The sequence below is a fragment of the Carcharhinus amblyrhynchos genome, chromosome 13 (genome assembly GCF_965287045.1).
Source record: "Carcharhinus amblyrhynchos chromosome 13, sCarAmb.v2.hapA, whole genome shotgun sequence".
NCBI classification, from domain to species: domain Eukaryota; kingdom Metazoa; phylum Chordata; class Chondrichthyes; order Carcharhiniformes; family Carcharhinidae; genus Carcharhinus; species Carcharhinus amblyrhynchos.
In genome coordinates this window covers 77,739,281-77,764,729 of record NC_137336.1, presented here as the reverse complement: position 1 = coordinate 77,764,729, position 25,449 = coordinate 77,739,281, and the positions used below count along the sequence as shown (strand labels likewise).

General features: G+C 42.4%; 1 non-coding gene across 1 annotated transcript; it reads left to right on the top strand.

Annotated features, from left to right (window-relative positions):
* The first annotated feature begins 21,912 nt into the window (after positions 1–21,912).
* Positions 21,913–21,985, top strand: trnak-uuu (transfer RNA lysine (anticodon UUU)). The gene has a single exon. It is a non-coding gene; the product is annotated as a tRNA-Lys (tRNA).
* Positions 21,986–25,449: the final 3,464 nt, after the last annotated feature.

Below are 25,449 nucleotides of genomic sequence, written 5' to 3'. Positions count from 1 at the left end.
TTTTCCACCTGTGTTTATAGTTTTCAGTTCTGACCATATTGAGGGAGGAGATTAGCAACATGAAGGTCTGAATCTCCAAGCTTTGGTCGGATCACAGGCTGATAAGAATCTGGAAGAGAGCAGAAACATTGCTAAAGCGCCCAGACCCCTGAGTTGGCTTGTTCACAAGTTGTGCAATTACAGAGAATGTCTTTCAAAACTACATTAATGTAATTCGTGTGCGAAGAAAATCTTTGGTGAATCCAAAGACTGAGAAGCCATTCTTTCTGTTGTTTCATGATAAATGCCCTCCGGGTGCTCGGTAATCACATCCATCGGAATCTACACCAGTATAACGTATAACTGATTCAGTTCACAGAATCAAAAAATCCTATAGTGCAGAGAGAGGTCATTTGGCCCATCGAGTCTGTACCAACCGCAATTCCACCCAGGCCCTATCCCCATAATACCACATATTTACCCACAAATCCCTCTGACCTATGCATCCCGGAACACTAAGGGGCAATTTAGAAAGGCCCATCGAATTAGCCCGCACATTTTTGCATGATGTAAGAAAGGTTAGAGGGACAATGTTTTCAGACCCAGAGCAGTACCTCAATATCAGTAAAACAATAATGTTTCCTGTCTTTGACATGAAGAACTATTGTTCACACACACACAAACACACACACATATGCAGGCGCGCGCACACACACACACACACACACACACACACACACACACACATATGCAAGCGCGCGCGCACACACACACACACACACACACACACACACACACACACACACACACACACACACACACACACACACACACACACAAAGGGTAGCCTCGAAAATTCTTTCCATATGTAAGTAATTTAACCTGGCAAAATAGATCTATTCCGCGAATGCATATTGCACTCCCTGGACTCTCCAAATTGAACCAGGTCTGTGGCTCAAACCGAGCACACTCCCTGAATGCCTGAAATCCCTTAATGTGGATGCAAATCATGTGCACTTTCCAGTCTTGTCACCATAACTCCTCACTGAACTTACAAAGCCAAAATCCTGGTCGAAACATGTGGACATTTCCCTTTCGGTCTCCATTGCCGACTGGCTCTTCCTTCTTTCCTTCTGTGCCTGAACTGAGGACGCCTTGATTCAGAATTCGAGTTATCCCATGCTGACGATCTCTGCCGTCCCCTCCTCTCCTGCCAACTCCCTCTCGGCCTGAATTGGAGTCTCCTCAACACCGCGTCCGGGTTCTCCCACAGTGGTTAAGTCTGTGAACGCTATTCTAAGTTGAATGATTCTGGGAGTTCAAGCAAAACATGGTGCCAATTGCATTATGTAATGCTGGGCAAATTCAATCATCCTTCGTCTCGTCCAACCACGTATATCTCACGTAACCTCAGCCTCACTAACACTCTCCAGTTTCAAGCACCCCATTCCTGTTCGGCTTCGGCAGTTTGACACATTATCGCCTTGCCCTGTCTGGTGGCCAGATTTCTGTCAATTCACTGAGGCCACCTCAATCCCTTGACAGACACTTTGCAGCCGCCTCACAGTTTTGTTTCCTTCTTTGCACCATAGGAAAATTTAGCTTCATTGCAGCCAACCCATTCATCCAGGCCAGGAATACATGTTACTCTCTAAGGGATCAACTCTCCCCTTGCTGCAATTTCTATGTACTTGGGAGAACTTGCATATTTTTTTCACATAACTTGCAACATTTCTATCATGTTCAAATTTCTATCCCTGCCATTTTATTACTCAACATTTGCTGGCGTAGATTTTTTGCCCAATTGTCTGGCCTACATTTAATCAAGGCAGCATGGTAGATATGCTCTCATTCAACTTTAATATCGTGAGCACTTCGCGGATGTTGGATCCTTGTCCCAGATTTATTTTTCTAGCATAATACAACATGATAAAATTTAGAGTGGTGAAATATCTCCCTTCATGTCTGCATTGTTCTGCTGTCGTACATGTCAGCCAATTTCCACGGGCTACTTTAAGCATAGCTGTTTATTGCTTCATAATTGTCGTCACTTAAGTTTAGAGAATTTTGCTAAAGACACAATTGAGGAACGCTCAGTCTGATTGCTTGTGGGGAATCATAAAGTGCAACGGAAAAACAGCCACTCCCTTTAGCAGATATGAAACTTGTGAAAGATGCATTCGACTGCAGATGAACAATATCAGAGCCCCAGTGGTTCAGCACTCTGACACTGACAGTAGACTGTGGTTTTAGTTTGGCGCTCAAAAAGTGTTCCGTATTTATTCAGGTGGAATAGTTTTAAACAGGTGCGAATGAAAGATGGCCTCAATGTATAGTTAATGTGAGCAATACATGTCTGACCACAATATAAAGCCAATATTCATAATTTGTTTCCTGTGTTCACATTCTCAGCGTCTCTGACGAGGTGAAAGGCCATCTCGGTTTAGATGCAGGTCAAAGATATGCGTCCAAGACACGAACTTCTATTCTTTTTAATCGGTTAGACATTTACCTCGTAGCAGATTCTAAACATTGACAGTATATTCAGAAGCTGCACATCTGTCACGAAAGGAACAGAAATGCGAACAAGAAGTAAGATAGTGAAAACTTCCTCTTCCTCGAGCAGTCATGAAATTATTTGGCAAAAGAAAAAAAGAATCCGGATTGAAGTCCAAACTCCAAGACTGTTGTCAGAAAAGATTTAAAGAAAAAAAAAGATTGTAATTTGGTCTGTTGACCCAGCATGCCATTGGCGTGTATATATTTGGTACCAATCGTTCAAACCCCTGCAGCAATTACAGGAGATTCGAGCAACCAAGAAATGGATTATTTGCACCACTGTAAATGGTTGTGCTGATTAAACAGTTTCTATTCCACTTCATTATGTGTCAAAATACTTAACCAGATAAACTACAACCTCCGGAATGCGCACCAACACTTCAACCTCATAGAATCTGTACCAGACTTGTGGAACATAAGTTTACAATTTCTGCATACATGCTCCGATTCGTGACAGCCAATAACCACGAATTTTGTATTTTGGTGTCGAGCATAATAATTCAGATCATTTCAACAGATTCGGCGCTGTAATAGGTCGTCCCCTACTCTTAACTTCCAGATGTAAATATCACCTCACCCATGATTGTTTGAGAAACAGATATCATTACTTGGAAAGTTAGACACTTGGATGTTTTTGCCCAGTTCTTGCATTGTTGTGGCCGTCACGTGCATTTCTCAGACTTAATTGGTTGGAAAAGGTTGCGGGCAACACGACATTCAACTGCTGGAATCCAACTCATGAGAATGATTCCAGAATTCTGTTAATACTAACTGAATGCCTCGCTGTGTCTTTCCTGAAGTCAGCTGAGATCCTGTGGATCCAAAGTCAGCTGCAGGTCAGTTTGACCGACGTTCTTCCTGAAGGGTAAGTGAGTCAGGAACGTTTTTACAAAGATCAAAAATGACAGTTTCCTCGTCGCGCAGATAGGAACAGATTCATTCCGGACTGCTATTAATTGTATTACAATTTATAATTGTCCTGGATCGGTAGAGCATTATCTTGTCTCTGCAACAAGAAATGTGAACGGCGAGACAAAATAAATAGCCATTTTCTCATCTTTTTGCTGCAAGATTCCACCGAGCAATTTAGTCATCTCAAGACAACAATGTGATGATAGCAAATGGAGCATCGAAGATGCAGGATTTTACAACACTTCTCGATAGAACAGGCCGTGGAAAAGACCGCACTTTCAGGAAATCGGGATACGGGATTTGACATTGAAATGATCAAGTTAGGGGCTTTCACTGAGGAACGGACAGAGGTTGCACAATGGAATTTATCAACCTCCCCCCACCACCCCCGCCTCCCCCAACCAAACCAAGATTCGGAAATCAGAAAGAAAGTGGAGTATTACATCTCCCAACTCCCTCCGCCCCACTCGCCAACCCCCAGCACTAACACCGTTCTGGAGAACGTTTAGAAGAACGTCACTTTTTTTAAAATTAAATTCAGTTATGATTGTAACAAAAATGGGTTTAAGACAATTTGGGGAACCTCACAATTTTGAGAATTACGTTAAAATTGAATGCCGCTATTTTTGAATTAGTGGTTAGTATTTTTTACCAAATATGTATTCCCATTCATTTCAGTATATTACCGTTTGATTTAGCTCAAAATCTTTCATCAAATGATGAGCCATGCAATAGACAGGGTGGTTACTGAGAAAATGGCGGGTGAAAGGCACGCTCTTTGAATTAAAGTCAGACTCCAGTGTTAGTGCATCGACCAAATTCTATCTTTCAAACTAATCATGTTTGCAATATCACAAGGACATTTGAAGCTTGTGAGTATTTCTCGCGGTGGACTGGCTAATCTCAGGTCACATTTTGAATGCAATAGATAAATGGAACTAAATTCAACAACTTTCCTTTTGCAAACCAGCACTGCAACTGGGTTTGTTTTAAGTCTCATCACAATATCACTCCCGGAAGCGATCTTCATGCGGAGCTCTAAGTACAATTTACAGACTCACATTAGTGGTAGTTGTCACTACAGGAATTCTATGACCTCGCGTGTTCTGTTCTACATTAAGTTCACAGTTGAGTTCTGGGGAGAATGAAGCAACGGAGCTCAAATTCTGAGACGACCATCAGCCAACAAAACTCTGCATCCGAGGACGACTCTGACAATGAGTCACTTGGAAAACGGGAGTGAACAGGATGCCAATGGTTTATTCCCATTACACCCGGCCATTATCCTCTCCCACTGACACCACCACCGCCTGGATGGCACAAGTTTCCCCTGGAATGAACCAAGGTAGAGAGCACTTTTGGTTCACCAATAACACAGGAGGTAAACTGGGGAATTCATATTTATCATTGAATTTCCATTACCGACGCGATATTTTTTTTTCGGGAACAACGGGACAATTTCCACGTTGAGCATTTGTGTGCTGATCAGTGTGGAATGATCTGAATATTCCTCACCCTGCCTAATCTCACCTCCCATCTCCTGTTACCCACAAAAATCTATTCGATATCGTCCCCTTTGCAGGATTGTTCAAACTTAGACCCTCACATCAATGTGTTAAATGCAAATGCCTCAATATTAAAGTATCTTTTCTGTTGGAAACGTTCAGCCTGAGAGTTTCATGACAGTTAATGTCAGAAAATCTAATCCAACTGTAACTGCCTTGTTTTTGTCGGTCCTGTGCTGACATTGCTACACTGGGATACTAGGCTGCGGTTCAGTCAAAGACAATGTACTTACTGCCACGTAATGGTTTCAAAAAATAATTTGGTTTATCAGAATAATTCATATACCAATAATTACGGAAAACAGTGATCACATCGTATTCGGAGCCAAGTCCAGTGAAAGGGTTAAACACTTTGTTACACGTGGATAGATAGATAGATAGATAGATAGATAGATAGATAGATAGATAGATAGATAGATAGATAGATAGATAGATAGATAGATAGATAGATACTGCAAGCTCTTACCTAATAAGCTGCTTGACAATGACTGATTCTCCTTCCAGATATGAAGATAGGAAGATAAGGAGTCTTAGACGAGGGAAACACCATTAGGCCAAACGTTTCGATTATTTTTGTTCTAACATTCAGATACAGCTGAAGTGTCGAAACTTAGTTGGGACAATATCCTCCTGATGTGATTAAAAACCTAGCGCTGATTGGATAGTATAATTCAGCAACTGTAAGGTGATTGGGATTTGTTTTGCTATCTGTCCCTCATAAACGATGCAACTCGAATCAATAACTGTGAGTAGGCATAAATCATTCCTATAATTTGTTTGGTGTGCGTTAATTATTTTTACTCGAATTTGAAACTGTATTTTCATGTGTATGCACAGTGGTCTTACACTTTCGGACAGTGACCTGTAGCTGCTGTAGTAAATCATCTCAAACAACTCCGTGACTTTAGCTGTCTACTTGAGGAGAATGGTAGTTACAACAGCAAATTAAACATCATAGCAGCCCTGCAAGAGTTTATATTATTTTGATTGTTTCTTTGTGAGGCTCAGAAATGTCTCTTTTTTCTGAGTGGACTGTTTGGTGCATTCCATCTCTATCATCTGAATGTTCCACCTGCTGATTCGATTCGTGATGCTAGCCAGGTCAGAAATGAATCATTCAGCACGTATGATACATCATTATATTTGCATTGAGTTGTGTGGAATTTTTCGCTAATATGCGTTCTTCACAAACAGAGTGAACGCAAGGATTTTTTCAGATCGAATTAATCAACTTGCATTTAATTCAATCTAAAACCAGAAAAAAATAATAAAATCCCCTGACCTTGTTAAAACGAAATCAATAAGATTTAGTTTCACAATTTAATTTGATACTGCAATTCCATCCGATAAGAAATCAAATCATTGTCTTCTTATAAATTATGCAATTTTAATCAAGGGAAGATATTCATGAAGCTTTGAATGTATTTTTAAGACGCGGGTTGATGGTTTTTTGATAAGAGAGGGGATTAAGGGTTATGGGGAGAAAGCGGGAAAGTGGAACTGAGCAGCGACAGATCAGCCATGATCTTATTGAATGGCGGGGCAGGCTCGAAGGGCTAGATGGCCTACTCCTGCTCCTATTTCTTATGTTCTTATGTTTCTTATGTAAATCAGTAGGGGACACTTTGATTTTGATTTGGTTTATCGATGCTAAGAAATCTACTTTCATGACAAATAGAAATTAGATTGTAGGGTGGACATCAAGCTTTAGGATAAAGAGAAAAAAGGCAAAAAATACATTAACTGATTGGAGATAAAATTAAGAGGAGGCTGAGTGGGTTGGCGGGCGCATAAAAATCTTCAATTTTAAAATCCGCAGCTTGTAAAATCGGAATGCTTCTCAAAAATGACTCATAGCATTAAAAATAATTACATGACATTTAAGTTTTCAATAAAGCTTACAAAAATCATACAAATGCATAATTTTGGATTTGATGGAAATTCGCTTGGTGACTATTTATTTGAATGTTACATGCCACGCCGCTCACTTAATGGGTGAACAACCAGCCCGAGCATTATTCTACAATCTGAGAACTAAAATCTACTGGGGGGCGGGGGGGTGGGGGGGGGGGGGGCGGCGCGGGCGGGGTGAAGCTGGGAGGGTGGCGGAGAGCCCAGACTCACTCAGCAAAAAGAAGGGAAAACAATTCTCGGATTCAGATGTAAAGCGACAATTCTGATGCAATGTGAGTTCAGATTTCGTATTGCTTCGTTCTTCCTCATATCAGAATTTCAACAGAGAATATTTCATTCTTAGGATACGTCGAGGCAACTGATGTTGGCCAGAATACGGACAGGCATTAATTCAATAAGTGGACCATTAATTTAATCCCGCTTCCTCATCGTAGGCAGATCACATGTATAGATTTTGTAATTTTGGTTCCTCCACAAACTCCATGATAAAATACAGACAATTTATCACAGTGTTGTTGCTCTCTCACCAGCTCCTCTATACTTGATTTTAGAACATTTCCTTTTCTGCAAAGGTTCGGCTAATCTCAATTTTTCTGTTGGGTGACCTGGTGACGTTATAGGGAACTGTTGCTGTTACTGAGGGATGTCGTGGGGTTTTGGTGTTGCAATTGGCCGTGATTGATGATTTGACCTTACGATCTTGACATGATAATTATTTAATTAAAATGTTCAATCAACCAGAACATAGAATATGTTTCGGAATGTCTGCTGTCTTTGAAACCTTATTACACATATTCAGAATTACCACATTTTTTTGCGTATTTCGATATAGTTTGGCAAATTTACGCATCAATGTCAATTTAAATAGTGTTTATTAATGCACAGATGATATTCTACGTTTTTGTATCTTTGTTCCACACTGTTGGATCAGAATTGGGCAATAAACCAGGAATTTGTTAATTAGTTATTTGTCGCATCATTTCCACTAGGAAATATTGTAGCCTTCCACATTTTTCCCGATATTAAGGAAAGCCATCTAAGGAGAGCAAATGTGAAATAAGTTAAGAGGGGGAAAACATTTACTGGGAAATGAGTACCTGTTTGACGAATCGCAGGAGATTTCCCCGTCACATTATTGCAAACTATGATTTTTATAATTGCAGCGAACAGAATACAGATAGGGCAATATTATATCCTGTACATTTTCAACAGGACATCGGATTTTACTCAATGCATTTACGTGTGTTTTGGTAAAATGGATAATGCACGTTTAACAGCCAAAAGCTTTAAAATTTGAATTATTGTGATCACCATTATCGCCAGCAAAGACGGAATGCAACTTCCGGTGGAATGAACACATGGTATTGCTTGCGTCGAATAAAGCAGGCTGTCTGGAAAGTAATTGTTATGTTTGCCATTCCAGCCAACAATTATTTTGGGTAAGCAATCGAAATTTCACTATGCAGGTCTGAGAGAGAAAGAAAAACTTCCGACTTTAAAGAATTTGATGAAAAGCTATTAATTGACCACTTGCCCATTCTTTAAACTGGGGAAGGAAGTTTCATTTCAAGTCTTTTCCTGCCTTTGGATTTATTAGATTGGAACAACAAAACCTTCGGCTGTGACTGCAGGGGGCAGAAATGAAGTACATGATATATAAATGGAAAATTTAAAACTATAGAACTCAAGTGGTTCTCAAAAAATATCTCTGTATCTGTTGCTATGTTGTTTATAATGTCACACAAATATATCATGAGAGATTGTGCCCAACCGTTAAGAAGTGAAATGTTTGCATTTAGGTAGAAAACTAAGAAATTCTCCTTTTTCATTCAGGGTACTTCGGCCAATCCCCATTTGAAAGATGTCTGCCGCACTGAGCGCTGAATCCGGATCCACCGTGCACCATGTAACCCTACAGTCGGATACAAAAGAAGACTCAATGACTTGTGGAGACATCCAGCCTCAGTCGCGGGCCAGAAACTGGGCCATCCAAGCGAATGAGCTGGAAGAACCGAAATATCTGGGTGTACGATTACGTCATTGTTTGATTCGGGTCTCATATTTATTCAGACAGTTCAAAATCTTTCCTGTCGAATTTACACAACCAACAGATGATTAAAATGCTGTTAGCAGTTGTGTGGATGAGCATCATGCGACAGATTATTAAAATTAAGTCCCGTAATTATCTATAGATATGGCCTTACGTCGCTTGAAAATTTTGTTTGAAATACGCTTCAAGAAATAGAGGGGTAAATTTCGAAGTTATTTAGTCTTACCGAGGACCTGGGCGTCGCTGATGATGTTTTACCCAATTGAGCCTTCATAATATTTAGCTGGACTGACATCTTGAATGGCTACGGAGTGTGAGCCGATGGTACTCCCATAGCCTTAACATGACAACAGTGGCAGGTTTCACGCTACCAATATATTTTCAGGCAGGCTGTTGTGTGACTTAGCCTGCTGTCTTGGATATGGCAATGCTACCATCTTCCATCATTCGGGATGATAGTATCTGCTGTTTTGATCATTGCCGCCCAAAGTGCATCGACGGCTTGCCAGAGTGCAGATAGAGATGCAGCTCACTGTATTATACAATGCAACATAGGTGTAACGTTTGCTTGTTCTGAAGTGATGTCTGTTTCCAACTACTGATGAATTCATTAGCGACTTTTTTTTGTCCCCTGATCACTTCTTCTACTTATTCTGTCCAATCGTTCTCTCTCGCTCTCCCTCTCTCGGACGCACTCTCTATCTCTCTCGCCTGTATCTCGTTCTATTCCATCCCTCTACTCTTCACCTCATCCACCACACACACTGTTTGGGTGTCCTTTATTTCGTATAGTTCACCTCTTTGCACGTTACGTTCTTTGTTCTTTTCCATATTTTAGGTCACTCAGGTTGTCATGGGAATGTTACTTATCCTCGATCGGGTTTTTCTCCATTGGGTGATAATAGTTCCGGCCCGCGTTCCCATTTCAGGGATTTACAGAATGCACTTGTTCAGCGGTCTGTTGGTAAGCCCCAGTTCATTGTCCAGATCATGGCCTGGTTTTACTTGAAACTATGAGACTGTTGGATTTTGCTTGGCTGCATCTCTCATTGATGTATAATACTGTTCCTCCAGAATGCAACTCTGATTTTTCGCGTTTTTTTTCAAATGTCAGTTTGGTGAAATTCTAAATAAAAGCATCTGGACCTCTGGTTTCTGGTATAATGAGATAACAACGTTGCCACAGACCAAAACCATTCGTACAAAACTGCACTGAAATTAATATACAAACCGGGTTTTAACCTTCTTGTGACTGTACCGCAATGTTCTTCAGTATTAATTATGATTTGTAATTTGCATTCATCCACATGTTTTGAAATCGGGCTTCCCACGGTCATGTCCAGCTCGTTTATAGAATTTTCACAGTTATCCCTGTACCTTACCAATAGGTTTCACTGTTTTTCTTTCAGCATTAAATCTGGTGTCACTCCACACCTCCATTGCCACTCACTTCCCACGAAGTGGAAAATGCCCCATTGCAAATTATATATTAAAAATAATTTCTGCTCACATTATATAAACTGGCCCCCAGGTGTCACAGTTTCACCCCAAACCCCGACATCTTTGGGACCTGTTATATTGATGAAAAGGTGACGTCAGCTCAAGTTGTTTGGAGTTATCAGCTCTCGCCCAATTTCCCTGTGGCATCTTTAACTTCAGAACACTTGAGAAATGTCCAGAAAAACTGAACGACAAATATCGCCCCAGGCCATGCAACTCTGGTCAAGCCTGTGAATGGAAATAAAACAAAAAAAAATCCATAGTTTAGAGTAGTTGTTATTTTTGTGATGTGAAGATGCTGCGTTGGACAGGGATGGGTGCAGCAAAAAGTCTCACAACACCAGGTTAAATTCCAACAGGGTAATTTGGTAGCCCGAGCTTTCAGAGCGTTCCTCCTTCATCAGGTGAGTGGAGAGTTGGCTTCACAAACAGGGCGCATATATTGACAAAGACTCAATTGCAAGATAAGGGTTGGAATGCGAGTCTTAACATGTGAATAAGTCTTCACAGGAAAACTCAATGCGAGTGGAGAGAGGGATAATGACAGATTAAAGAGGTGTGAATTGTCCCAAGCCAGGACAGTTCGTAGGGTTTTGCAAGCCCACGCCAAATGGTGGGGGTTATACGTAGTGTGACCTGAACCCAAGATCCCGGTTGAGGCCATCCTCATATGTGCGGAACTTAGCGATCAGTTTTTGCTCGGCGATTTTGCGTTGTCGTAGGTCTTGAAGGCAGCCTTGGAGGACGTTTACCCGAAGATCGGAGGTCGAATGCCATTGACCGATGAAGTGCTTCCCGACAGGAAGGGAACACTCCTGCGTGGTGATTGTCGAGCGGTGTCCGTTCATATGTTGTCATCGCGTTATGGGCTCGCCCATGTACCATGCCTCGGGACATCTTTTCCTGCAGCGTATCAGGTAGTTTTTTTTTGGCCAACGGGTTGTATCAAGTGAGTGAACATTTGTACTTTTTCTCCCAGATAATCGTTTGTGGAATTCACTGGTTTATTCTTGGAACTGGCAGAGACAAACGCGTTGTAAGTGTACCCAAATTGCATTCCTTTGAAACAAAACTTCACTGTGAGAAGTACTGCTTTAATGTTCATTCTGTTACCTGAAACGCGGTGATTCGATAAAGACACCATGATGGATTCTTCGGTGAAGCGGTTGCTAAAATAACGAGTGAGACAGTAAGTTCCTAAAATAACGGTTGATTCAGTTAGACTGTAAAATAAATGATAGGGAATTGACGTAGCGAGCTCACACTTGCACATTGACGGAGGACCAAAATTAAAATTACCGATGACAGTTTAGGTTTATTTGGGCTCTTGGTGAAATGACCATTGGGATACATGTGCATCGGTTTGCTGAAAGATGCACAGGGGTTCTGGAATATTTGCGACACGTGATTTCATAGCTGAGAGGGGAACTAATTCTTCGTATCTGATGGTTTGCTATGTGTATAAAGTGCCGCATTCTGTAGAATGCAATGCCCACGATTACAAGGTCAAATTAGTTTCCAATGCGTACTGAAATAAATTTTCACCTCTTTTGTCAATCCACAGAATGCAATTTTTAATATCCAAATAACCAATCTTTTTGTGAGATATCATGATGCGCAGTTTTCTGAACAAATTGCTGTTTAATCTTCACAGCTGACGTCATACCTAGTGATGAATTTGATCAGTGGCTTTATGGTGCTTCTGGATGCATTTCTGTTTAACGTTGACAACAACCTTTGCATTTCAAAACCACAGGTGAATGTCTTCTGCTACTTTCCTGCAACTATGTAACCGGAATACACCGGAATACACCGTAATAATTTGTAAATCAGCAGTTAGAATTCCGCTTCATTTGACACAAACATAATGGCAATATTTAGTACTGAATTAAATTGCTCCCGTGTTACTTTTCCACATCAATGTACTTTCAACAAACAAGCTTAACCCAGCAACGGAACATAAAACTAACTTTAAAAAAAAACTAAGAAGTTCAAAGAGCGTCGCCACGGGTCTCTGAGTTGCCGATTCAGGGAGAGGACCATAACCGCACACTTCACCTTGGCGAGGATGTATTGATTGAGGAGAGGCTGAATAAACTGGGCTTGTACTCGTTAGAGTTTAGAAGAATGAGGGGAGATCTCATTGAGACGTATAAGATGTTGAATGGGATGGATAGGATAGAGGTGGAGAGACTCTTCCCGCTCAAAAAAGACAGTAGGACTAGGGGGAACAACCTCAAGATAAAAGGGGGGCGGTTTAGAACAGAGTTGAGGAGGAACTTCTTCACTCAAAGGGTGGTGAATCTCTGGAATTCTCTGCCCGTTGAAGTGGGGGAGGCTGCCTCGCTGAATATTTTTAAGATGCGGGTTGATGGGTTTTTGATAAGAGAGGGGATTAAGGGTTATGGGGAGAAAGCGGGAAAGTGGAACTGAGCAGCGACAGATCAGTCATGATCTTATTGAATGGCGGGGCAGGCTCGAAGGGCTAGATGGCCTACTCCTGCTCCTATTTCTTGTGTTCTTATGTTCTTATGACACAGCATGCAGTTTGGTTGATTGGCGAAATGCTCATTTGAATAGGTGAAACCAAAGGCACGAGATATTGATGAGATTTTCCCCATCCATCCCTGAAGTTTCCAGTAAAAGGCACAACCAAGCACGTTGGTCGTGCGAATGGCCACAAACCAAAATCCAACCTACCCGCTGCCAAATACCAGAATGATTGGATTTTTTTATTAGTAACAAGCGGATATTTCTAATTTTGGAGTCGCGCAAAAAAGAGTCTACTTGAAGTAATCTGAACACATTTCCAAATATCACTATCGCATTACCGTCCTGGATTTTCTTTGGCAGCTAAATATTCCCAGTCTACTCATTTTGTTGCATTATTAATCATTTTCGCCAAAGTTCTCAAATCTGGCTGAATTGTCTGTTGTTAATAAATCAACCCCTCCCCCACCTCCACCACCCCCCCCCCCCAGCACCCCCACCGACTTCAAGAAACTAATTGGATATACACAGAGGAGGCAAATGCAGAGCTGTGGGGCAAGGCCAGGAGCCCTGGGTGAAAATGATAAAGTCGGCCGACTCATGGACAGAATGATCGAATCATCTGTCACTTTTTTTTGTTGCTTCCCTGTCCAGGACCCGCTAGTCAGATCTCCGTCATTCCCCATCTGAGACAACGAATCGACGTGGGTAAATGGAATGCCAATATATTTAATTTCCCCTTGAACTGAGTTCGATTGCAAACCATTTTTGCATTAAACAAGCATTCACCAATCCGGTATCACAACTAAGGAAGACCAATCCCACACCCAACCTGTTTAATTTGCCCCAGTTTGACGATATTCTTTGTCCAATGTTTCGGGATATGTTTTACAATCAATTGTGCTGCCAGAGGGAGTATTAGAATTATTTTTGCCACAATTCATTGTTTTTTAATTCCAACGGTCTTTAACATGTTCTTGCCACAGATACAGGATTATTGCGGGCTTTTCGTTGTCATTCTCTGGATCCTCGCGCTGCTGGAGTTAACAGTCTCAGCCTTTGCTTCCACTCTCGCACGTGAGATGCTGTGCAGACTTTCTAAGATGCAAATCGATCAGGTTGGTAAATACATAAGCTCTGATTATATGTGTAGATGAATTGAAAAGTAAGAACCTTTCTCTCAACTTCAGTGATTATTGAAACTGATCTGCTTGTGAACACATGAGTGAGTTCCACTATTCATTGTGCTTATGAATAGTTGATGCTCCGTGTTTGTTGGCTGAGAGGCAGAAAATCTTCCAGGACACCTCCAAGCGACCTTCTTCTCTATGTTGTAACGTGTTTCTTCCAACCACCCCGGTCAGGAAAACTCAGTTAGTCAGGCCCCGATTTACCGTGATCACACTTGTGCACAGAAATCTTGTGCACCGAACTCTATTGTTGTACTGATGGAGTGCTGTACTGTCACAGGTGCCAGCTTTTGGATTAGATATTTGTCCGCACAGTCTGCCTCTATCTGCACCCTTAATTGGACACTAATATTCTCGGGAAATAAGGGAAAATCATCCCCGAGCACACTCAAGTATCATCCTCAGACCACCCTTCCTGATAAAAATGGGCGAGGCATGGTCCTACTCCATGTTTCAGTATCTTGCAATATGCCGATTTCTTACGCATTCTTTTTTCAATTACACCGTCGGCATGAGTTTAAAATAAGACTTCATTTTTATAACGATCCTTGGGACACCCAAACAACGTTTTTGGTGCGACTCTTTGCCAGTCATTCTCTATGTCGGTGCAGAAGATGATAGATCGAAAGCCTCAGCATTGTTTACTGCAGTTGACCGTCAGGCTCGAGTGTGGGCTCACATCCATGAAAGGAAGTGTAATGTGCCAGTTTGTTATCAGATGGTCGCTGTGCCTTTCAACTGCGCTTGGTGGTTCCACAAAGATCTTGAATAAATTAGACTTTTCTAACTTTGACAAATCAACATAGCCACATGAAACAATGCTGTGTTTGCAACTGATACAATAGTTGCTCACTCGTTATATGCTAACGAGCAACATTGTTGACACCGGGGTGACATATAAGAACATAATAAGAACATAAGAAATAGGAGCAGGAGTAGGCCATCTAGCCCTTCGAGCCTGCCCCGCCATTCAATAAGATCATGGCTGATCTGTCGTGGCTCAGTTCCACATTCCCGCCCTCTCCCCATAAACCTTAATCCCCTCGCTTATCAAAAACCCATCAACCCGCGTCTTAAAAATATCTAGCGAGGCAGCCTCCACCACTTCAACGGGTAGAGAATTCCAGAGATTCACCACCCTTTGAGTGAAGAAGTTCCTCCTCAACTCCGTTCTAAACCGCCCCCCTTTATCTTGAGGATGTGCCCCCTCGTCCTACTGTCCTTTCTGAGCGGGAAGAGTCTCTATCCTATCCATCCCATTCATCATCTTATATGTCTCAATGAGATCTCCCTTCATTCTTCTAAACTCTAACGAGTACAAGCCCAGCTTATTCAGCCTCTCCTCATAGCTCAACCCCCTCAACTCCGGTATCAGCCTAGTAAACCTCCTCTGCACTCCCTCCAAGGCCAAAATATCCTTGCGTAAGTGCGGCGACCAAAACTGCACACAGTACTCCAGCTGCGGCCTCACCAATGCCCTATACAGCTGCAGCAAGACCTCCCTACTTTTATATTCAATCCCCCTCGCTATGAAGGCCAGCAACCCATTAGCCTTCCTGACCACCTGCTGCGCCTGCAGGCTGGGTTTTTGCGACTCATGCACAAGGACCCCGAGGTCCCTCTGCACCGTCGCCTGCTGCAGTTTTTCGCCCCGTAAGTAATAACCCTTCCTACCATTATTCCGACCAGAGTGGACCACCTCGCACTTGCCAACATTAAATTCCATTTGCCAGTTCCAGGCCCATTCGCCCAGCCTATCTAGACCCTTCTGCAGACTCTCCACACCCTCCGCACAATTTGCCGTTCCACCAATCTTGGTGTCATCAGCAAATTCCGACACCATACACTCGGTTCCCTCCTCCAGATCATCTATATAAATGGTAAAGAGCTGAGGCCCCAGCACCGACCCCTGGGGCACTCCACTAGTCACCAACCGCCAATCCGAATAGCACCCATTAACCCCCACTCTCTGCCTCCTGTTTGACAACCAATCCTCTATCCACGCTCACACCCTACCCCCAGCTCCATGCCCCTTTATCTTCTGCAGTAACCTCTTGTGAGGTACCTTGTCAAACGCCTTCTGAAAATCTAGAAAGACCACATCCACCGGCTCTCCTCTGTCCACCGCCCGAGACACATTCTCATAGAACTCCAATAAATTCGCCAGACATGACTTCCCCTTAACGAAACCGTGCTGCGTCTGCTCGATCAAGCAATTCCCCTCAAGATACCTGGCTATTTCCTCCTTGATGACGGATTCTAACATTTTACCTGCAACAGACGTTAAACTAACCGGCCTATAATTCCCTGCCTTTTGCCTGCCACCCTTCTTAAACAACGGCGTAACATTAGCCGTTTTCCAATCTTCCGGCACTTCCCCCGGAATCCAGCGACGTTTCTCACCACACCGGATTGAAGTCCAACAGGTTTATTTGGTAGCACGGGCTTTCGGCGTGTCGCTTACCTGAAGGAGTGACACCCCGAAAGCTTGTGCTGCAAAGTAAACCTGTTGGACTTTGGCCTGGTGTTGTGAGACTTCTTACTGGGGTGTCTCAACCCAGGGGGTACAGTTTCCGAATAAGGGGCAGGTCATTGAGGACTGAGTTGAGGAGGAATTTCTTTACTCTGAGTATTGAATCTGTGGAATTCACTGACCCGGAGGCTGAGGAGGTTCAATCATGAACATGTACAAGAGTGAGATTGATAGGTTTCTGCGTATTGCAAACCGTAAGGATAAAGGGGGATAGTGCAGGAAACAGGTGTTTAAGTAGAAGATCAGTCATGATCTCATTGAATGGTAGGAGCAGGCTGAATGGCCTGTTCCTCCTATTTCTTATGTTCTTCTCTCCAAAGTGCAGTGCATAATTTGCTATGCCATAGCATTCCCATCTGTTTCTGCAATCTTTCGCTCCTTGTTCCCCACCACCCCCCCCACTCCCCCACCCTCCCCCCACAGTCCCACATTATTTGGTCTCACCCAAGCAGCTAAGTACAGTGATTGAGGAGAAGTCTCTCATATTGTGTGTGGATTTTTTTTTCGTTTAATGAAAGTCCATGAAGCCAACTATTCAAAGACTGTGCACTGGTTATGCGGTGTATATAAATGGCACATTTCTTGTTGTCCTTCACATCCTGTGCAATAACATTTGTATATTTAGAAAGTGCATCACTCAAAATTATCCTTTTTATGTATTCTCTGTTTCCTGTACCGTAGAAAACAGGAACCAAAACAAATTCAGCAGGGAAAGTTCTCAATAGTTTACTTAGATCCCGGACAAAGAAATGACAACTGACTTATTCAGGATATTCCAAGGTGACTGTCTGACTTAGAATTATATTGGAGAATACTGGTAGACAGCCAAACTGGAACCAGAATGTGCAAGTTTTCGGAGCAGAGGTGTTCCTTCTTCGCATTTATCGAATCCAAATAGTGGAGTTTGTATAAATCCTATCTGGTATGCTGTCACCGCCTTACCTAAGGGCTGGGGGCAGATAAGAAAGTGTGCAGTGGTTATTGGTACATACACAGAATAGAAACATTGACAGAACACGACCGAAAACATTAATGTATAAATGCTTAAAGACACGCGCATTGAAAAGGGTCACGCAACTTTTTTTTAAGATAATTTAACCGGGTTTCGGTATAGCAGGTTCGGCTATCGTTTCTTCCTGATCCATAATTGCCCCTTTAGAAGCCACTTCTGAGCTGGCATTTAGGACCGGTTCATGTGATGTAGGCACACCCAAAGTGCGGTTAGGGAAGAGTTCAGTGATTTCGACACAGCGACAGTGAATGGACGGCGATATATTTCCAAGTTAGAATGTTGAGTGACCTGAAGGGAAACGTCCAGATGGAGTTGTTCCTATGATTCTGTTTCTCTGGTCCTTATAGATTTCCCTGGCCCTTATAGATGTTCGCCGTTTTGTGTTTAAAAGGTGCTGTCTCAGGCGCTTTGCTGCGTTCCTTCAGTGAAACTGATCAAAGAGAATGTGCAACTAATTACTACATTCTGGAATGTGCATGTAACTCAAAAAAAAACATGGAACAGAACCGTACGATCTCTCTAGTACAGAACGAGGCAATTCAGCCAACTGATCCCGCATCCCATCCCGGTAACAGCATGTATTTAGCTTGTTCGGCCCTCTGACACGAAGCTGCAATTTCCCCTGGCCAGTCAGTCTAACACACACACGTTTGGAGTCGAGAAGCTTTGCTGTCCACATTGACGTCTGTTGCCAGAATTTCTGAATGAAGTTGAACAATGTTAAATCAAATATATCGGCTAAAAACCTTTTGTTCTTCAACTGACTATGGCGTCTATCCTAGATTGCTCAGGGAGACAACAGATGAAATTGCTGGGCCTCCGGCAGAAAGTTTTATCTCTTCATTGGACAGAGGTGAGGTCCCAGAGGTTTGGAGGACAGCGAATGTGTTACTGTTATTTAAGAAGGGAAGCAGGGATAACCCGGGTGATTATAGGCAGGTGAGCTTGGCGTCCGTGGTAGGGAAGTTGTTGGAGAGGAGTCTTAGAGATGCGATGTATGTACATTTAAAACGGAATAATCTCACTAGTGACAGAAAGCATGGTTGTGTAAGAGGGAGGCCGTGCCTCGCAAATTTGGTGGAGTTTTTTGATGAGGTGACAAAATCTGTTGACGAAGGAAGGGCCGTGGATGTCTTCTATATGGATGTTAGTAAGGCGTTTGACAAGGTCCCTCATAGCAGGTTGGTGCAAAAGGTTAAATCTCATGGGATACAATGAGAGGTGGCTAGATGGGTCGAGAACTGGCTTGGCCACAGGAGACAGAAGGCAGCAGTCGAAGGGTCTTTTTCTGGCTGGAGATCTGTGACCAGTGGTGTTCTGCAGGGCCCTGTACTGGGACCTCTGCTATTTATGTTATATATATATATAAATGATATGGAAGAATGTGTAACTGGTGTGATCAGTAAGTTTGCGGACGACACAAAAATGGCTGAAGTTGCTGATAGCGATGAATGTTGTGGGACAGTACAGATAGGCTGGAAAATTGGGCAGAGAATGGCAGATGGAATCTAATCCAGATAAATGCGAAGTGATGCATTTTGGTGCAACTAATGCAGGTAAGGGGAGTTATACAATAAGTGTCAGAACCATCAAGAATATAGACACAAAAAGGGACCTGGGTGTGCAAGTCCACAGATCCTTGAACGTGGCAGCACAGGTGGAAAAGTTGTTGAAGAAGGCATATGGAATGCTTGCCTTTATAAGACGGGGTATCGAGTATAAAAACTGGAGTCTGATGTTACAGCTCTATAGAACGTTGGTTAAGCCACGTTTGGAATACTGTGTCCAGTTCTGGTTTCCACACTACCAGAAGGACGTGTGGAGAGAGTGCAGAGGAGATTTACCAGGATATTGCCTGGTATGGAGGGTCTTGGCCATGAGGAGAGATAGGGAAAACTGGGGTTGTTCCCCTGGAAAGACGGAGAATGAGGGGAGACCGAATAGAGGCATATAAAATTATGAAGGGTATAGATAAGGTGAGCAGTGGGAAGCTTTTTTTCCAGATCGGAGTTGACAATCATGAGGGGTCACAGGTTCACGTTGAGAGGGGCGAGGTTTAGCTCAGATATCAGAGGGACGTTTTTTACACAGAGGGTGGTGGGGGCCTGGAATGCACTGCCATGTAGGGAGCTGGAGGGGGACACGCTGGGATCGTTTCAGACATATCTGGATAGTCACATGAGCAGACTGGGAATGGAGGGATACAAACGAATGGTCTATTTGGACCAATGAGCGGCGCAGGCTTGGTGGGCAGAAGGGCCTGTTTTCTGTGCTGTACTGTTCTGTGTTCAGGAATATCTATGGACAATTCTTCAAATAGCATTCTTCAAATATGGGATGTCCCTATACCAGCATTGGGGATATAGAGAGGGCAGTGAACCTGAAGCCGAAAAGCTTGTTAAAAGTGTTCCAAAGTCTGATTGGAAGAATGAGGCTTCGGAGATGAATTAAGTAATGGGTTTAAGATGCTGGGAGGCATTGAGCCACACGTTGGAGATCAATAAGTCCCTCTAGCGGATTGGTGGGTGCAAACAGGCAGAGATTTAAAACGATTTGTAACAGCTGTGCGAAAAACTCAGCTAATTTATTTCTCATGGAAGTGCCTGGATTTTGAAAGTTCTGCATGAAAAAGAATCAATTAAACATTCTGCTCACACAAATATTCTTCATCAGTATTTGGAGAGGAACCTGGGAATGAAAAATTATCAATGTTCTGGAGAAATGTGCGGGGTGAATCTATGCGGTGGGAACGACTCCGCCTTGAAGGTGACAATGCATGCACAATAGGTAAATAAGCAGTGCTGTCAGAAGCAGAAACTTACAAATAGCAGGAATTGGCAATTAAAATGCTTCAGGGACAAGACCAAACTGAATGGAAGTAAAGTCACGGCACATGGGTGTAAGTGGTGATCTTGTGTCTGTGACTAAACAGCTTAGAAACATTCCTTCTTCAAATCCGGCGCCGGTCAGCTGCCATGAAAGTTGTATCATTGTTATTATTATCATACGGACGCTGATTTTTTTTTCCAGTAGGTGGATCAGTTAGTTAACTTCCATTGCGGTTCAATTAAGAAAGCTTGCATCCTCTTCTGGGCACCTGACATTACATAATCTTCACAAATTTACTGAGTCCCATACTTGACCCAGTGACAAGACGGTGCCAACAACCTACAGTGTATCTATTAATTTTGAAACTTAGTGTCTAATTCTTTGAAAGACAGCAATGTCAAATAGGAACAATGAAGTTTTCACAGAATTATTCTGTGTTGAGAAATGTCATTCGCATTGAAAAGGAATCGTTACATTTCATGTCAGTTACTTTAATTTTAAGTGGATTCAATGTTTTGACATCAATTCGCAGCACAATAATGCAGCCACTGCTGAGGACATCACCACTCAAACAGGGACACTTCAGGGTCCGACCTGCAGCAACATGGCTCCGCCGGCACCGGTGTAGAATGGCTTCATTGGCAGAACAGCAGAGTCACCAGGAAGGGACTTAGTTATCGTTGTGATTGCGTTGGTCCATGAGCGCTCGGTGCTTGATGAATTCAGAAGGAAATTAAACAGCGTAAATAAAACTGGGTGATGGAATCCATGAATCCACTGGATAATTCCACCTGTCATAATACTCTTTGATTCCATCACACCCAAGGTCTAGCTGAAACCCCTTTCCAACATCTCTCCCTCATCGATTCCCACCCATTTCCTGTCTGTCAAATTTTGCACTTAATTCCAGACGTGTCCATGTTTAAACACCTTCAATAATTTTAAAGTGTTTGCAGATGTCGTAAGGTTGAAGATGTAATGTACGAAAATAAATTTTCATTATGGTTAGTTTCGTTTCATCCATATCCGCACGCACCACCCCCGCCCCCCCCCCCCATCACTATCTCACCGCGAGCCTCACAGGAATAATGGCCAAGACGAAACAATGTTTAAAAGTGAACGTTAGGAATTGGCTTTCTTTAAAGGATTCGGGTTTCGTGACAACAATTCGTCAAACAAGTTTTGGCGAGGCACTGATGTTTGAGTGAGAGAGCTGGATAATTGAGGGGAAGGCAGTGACTGTCTCAAACCCTATGGAGAGTACTTGTGTGATAGAAACAATCTGAAGATATTAGATGATAGCTGGAAGGAATGCAAAACTTCAAGCATGTGATATTCAGACCGACCAGTATAGGGCGCTTCGCGACACCAGCGTCGGAGCCCGGACAGCTCAGTCGGTAGAGCGTCAGACTTTTAATCTGAGGGTCCAGGGTTCAAGTCCCTGTTCGGGCGATGCTTTTCAACCTCCATTTTCAAATGAATCACACTCTTTCATGTGTCATGAAAGCCACTGGTCACTTTGCGTTTGCTCCAGACATTCAAACGCGGATGTATTTCAATCCAATTTTGCACCAGATGGTTCTCAGCCTTGTCTGTTATGACGTTTCAAGTGCTCTCCGTCATAAGTAATGCTATTCCAGAACCCAGAAGGAATTCATAATGATTATTTTAAGATTAATGATCGAACTCTACTCTAACCGAGAGAAAGACCAGCAAATAACCTCGGTCGCATCTATTTTCAGTTAAATGATGTTTAGTTAAAGTTGATTTTCAGTTAATATTAAAGTGCGTTTTAAGAGTTAAAGTAAAGCCGCTTGCACTGCTGGAGTCCGGATCCTTCCATTCCCATCCTACTCGTGTGTTTATCGAGTTGCATCTTAAATAGCGCTATCATATCTCCCACCGCAATCCCGGCCAGTGTGTTCCAGCTATTCACCATCCCCTGTGTAACAAAAAATGTTTTGCATATCTCCTATAAAAATTTTTCCTACGTACCTTAAATCTATGTTCCCTAGTACTTAACTTTTCTACCCGAGGAAACAGCGTTTGGCTGTCCACTCCGTCCATGCCACGCATAATTTGTAAATCTCCATCAGGTCATCTCTCAAATTCCGTTATTCCAGTGACAGCAAAACTTTCCTCTCAGGTAAAACCCTCCAGTCCAGGCAACGCGATACGAAACCTCTTCGGCGCACTCCCCAAGGCATCCAAATTGTTCTGGTAGTGTAGCGATCAGAATTGTTCACAATACTCGAAATGAGGCCGAACTAAAGTTTTTCACAGCTGCAGCAGAGCTTGAATTTTATATATATATATAGATATATACATTTATATATACACTCAGTGCCACGACCATTGAATGCACGCATGCCAAATGCCTTCTTGCCTACTTTATCCACGTTGTTGCCGCTTTCAGTGATCCGTGGACATGCACGTCCAGATTTCTCTGCCTGTCAATACTCCTAAGTGCTCTTCCATTGATGTAGAATTCCTACATGCATTGGACCTCAGAAAATTCATGATCTCGCACAGTTCAAAAGTTTCGAATTCAAAAGTTATTCAGTGAAATGCGCAGAAAGGTAGCACAATGATTTGAATTCACGTTTATGGGACAAGTGCATTATCAAACGAAGGCAAGGCTGAACTGCTGTTGGACTTCGCACAAGGAAGACAGAGTAAGGATCGAAATTGAAGGATTTAATGAGGACCTTGTTCTGCCAAATATATCACATACTCAGCACTCTGAGATTTAGAAAGATAAACTAATTGTCATTTTGATCTCAAAGTGGATGGCATCACACTTTCCCATGATCACGAACAAATCTGCAACTCTCAAACTTTTCAGCTCGGAGGTAAACAACGCCATCTTCACCAGTCACTCATCATAGCTGAAATTCCTCATCAGAGGCAACTTCATGGTCAATATCTTTTGTATCCCCTCCAGCGAAATCACTTTCCAAAGAGAGTTTCAAGCCAGAATTCTGTATACTATAGAATAATGTAGCTGTAAGTTATCAATCATTATATACAGCTCCATCATAACCTCCGTGCTCTTATATTCTATGCTTTGTTTAACATATTAGGACACCCCATATGCCTAGCTAACCATTTTATCTACCTGACCGGCTGCTTTCAGGGCAATATGGAGATGAACCCCACGTCCCTACGGTCCTCTCATTCAAGTGACAACTCACTGTGAATGAATGGCTGGTTCAAGGCCGGAACAGACCGGACGCCTAGGAGCTGAGGTAGCTCAGCCAGGAGCGCAACAGGCTTTTAACCTGACTGGCCAGGGTTCAACTTCCTGTTCACGTGTTGCTTTTTCTCCCACCCAAAACACAATTGTTTGACATGTTTTTTTTTCCTTAAATAGATTAACCGATGTACTTCTTTGATATAACTTCACAACTTTAATAGTTTTAATGTGTTATATATGTCCAGCGAGCCGTCTGTGAAAAATAAATTAATCCTCACTTTACTCTTCATAAGACCCAGGAAGGCAGAACGAGATCGCTGTCCACCCAGTCTCGCTGTGGGTCAGTGCGAAAAATGTGTTCAGGGAAATCTGAAATACAATTGATTCTTCCAAACAGGCAGTCTTACAAAGCGCAATGGCAACATTTGAAAAACACCTCAGCTCAAGATTCACTATAACCCAAACAGCCAAATAATAGGAAAATGCTAACAGGGAAATCGGCCGCCACCAGTTCATGTAATATTGGAGAGCAGCCAATGAAGTTCCCTGTATCACTGTTCGGGTAGAAGCTTGCATAACTCAGTCGGTAAATTTTTCATCTGAGGTTACAGGATTCAACTCCGTATTCGGGCGCTGCTTTTCAACTTGAACAAAAACTCTATTCGTGTAGCCGCACAGAAATCATCCTTTTCTTTCTCAGAAATTCTAACTCCCGCCCTTTATTGATCTACCAGTTATTTTGACCTAGTTTCGTAAGTTATCCTTCAAGATTATCTCATTTCTTATCACTATGCACACCACAAAGTTCTTTCAAATTCCTGCCATCTCCTTAAATCTCAATGTCACTTCTTTTTAATGACACAAGTCTTCAACCCTCATTTGACTGTTACATTTCATATACAGTTTGAACTTTGCAGTCGAGTCCTTTATTTTGAAACATTAGTTTATTAAGTTGTTGTTTCAAAGCGTTTATTTGACAAGTGGATACTCCCTCTACTGGCAGAGTATTACAATTATAACTCATTGAGAGGAGATTTCTGATATGCTGCCAGGGCTCTTTTTCCAAAGGAGATGAGGAATTAGCCATCATGTCCAGAGCATATTCTTAATCAACATCAGCAAGGCAGATGATCACGTCATTGGAGGAGCTTTTCCGATGAAAATTGGTTTCTATGGTAACTTCACGCCAGAAGTAAAAAGGCAATATTGGGGCCTATGATGAAAAGGGCTGTAAAAAGAGGTGTGTCTCTTACATAGATTTAGTGCATAAATTCAAGCGGTTTTTTTTTAGACAACCCCGTTAATAAGGCAGCAATTATTGTTTGATCGATTTAGATGCGGGATGTTAAAGAGTTTCATCTTCATACTGAACGCGTCTTCTATTCAATAGCGTGATGCGGAATATTTGTTTTTAAGCAGATGGCCACAGCCTTACCAAAATATAACAGGCATGTTTCAAAGTTGATTTGCCAAAGAAAGGGTGAAGACCACAGAGAGTTCTGACGTTAACCGGGGAAATAGCGATTACGTTCGCCAAGAAGCTTAACCATCTCCTCCATCTCTCAAGTGAAACAGGGATTACTTGTACTTTACACATTATTTATACTGTGTTCGCGGTGGGCTGTTCCATTCCTCAGGGAAGAAACTTTTATTAAATTAAGTGTTCTTTGGAACTCTATTGTATAGGTTGAGGCCCCGCCCTTTTCCTTGTTCACCTATC